This window comes from Brassica oleracea, chromosome C7, assembly GCF_000695525.1.
Source record: "Brassica oleracea var. oleracea cultivar TO1000 chromosome C7, BOL, whole genome shotgun sequence".
Classification (NCBI taxonomy): Eukaryota; Viridiplantae; Streptophyta; class Magnoliopsida; order Brassicales; family Brassicaceae; genus Brassica; species Brassica oleracea.
Window position 1 is genome coordinate 21,967,470 of NC_027754.1, and position 845 is coordinate 21,968,314.

The following is an 845-nucleotide window of genomic DNA, read 5'->3' on the forward strand; positions in this document are numbered from 1 at the left end:
TATTAATAGCACATATATATGTTATATCAATAAATGTGAATTAGTATAAATATGTGATAAATGATATTTTAATTTGTTTAAAGCACTCACATAAGTAAACATCCATCCAGCAAATTCTCTCTGCTTCATTTCTTCTAGTCCGTCCTCTGTGGTGTATCTATATTCAAACCGCTTTTCTGCCATGAAAATCCTGTACATATGATGACAATAATGTAATTAATTAAGATTTAAATTTCAACTTGTTAAAATGAAAATTTGTGAGCTCATTTATTTACCTCTCATATTGAAGAACATCTTCGTAGTTAGTGAGCAAATATATTTGCAAATTATTGCGCTCCTGCTCAGTAAGTCGACAATACAACCTCTGCAACATTTCTGTCAAAGGCAAATACCACATCCTTTTATATGGCACTGGAACTCTTCCACTAGTATCTTTATAACGAGGCTTCCCACAAAATTTGCATGTAACCCACTGTTCATCCGCCCTCCAATAAATTGTGCAGTTGTCGCTGCATGCATCTATTATATGATTCGATAAACCAAGACCAGCTATGAGTTTCTGAAACCAAGACCAGCTACGAGTTTCTGAACCTCGTAGTATGAACCAGGAGCTACATTATCCTCGGGTAGAATACCTTTTACAAAATCAGCAATCGCATCCACACAGTCTTAAGCCAAATTATAATCTGTTTTAATGTCCATCAATCTTGTAGCAGATAATAAAGCTGAATGACCATCTCTGCAATCCTCGTACAATGGTTGCTTTCCAGCATCCAACATATCATAAAATCTCCTAGCTTGTGCATTGGGTAAATCTTCCCCTCTAAAATGATCATTTACCATCT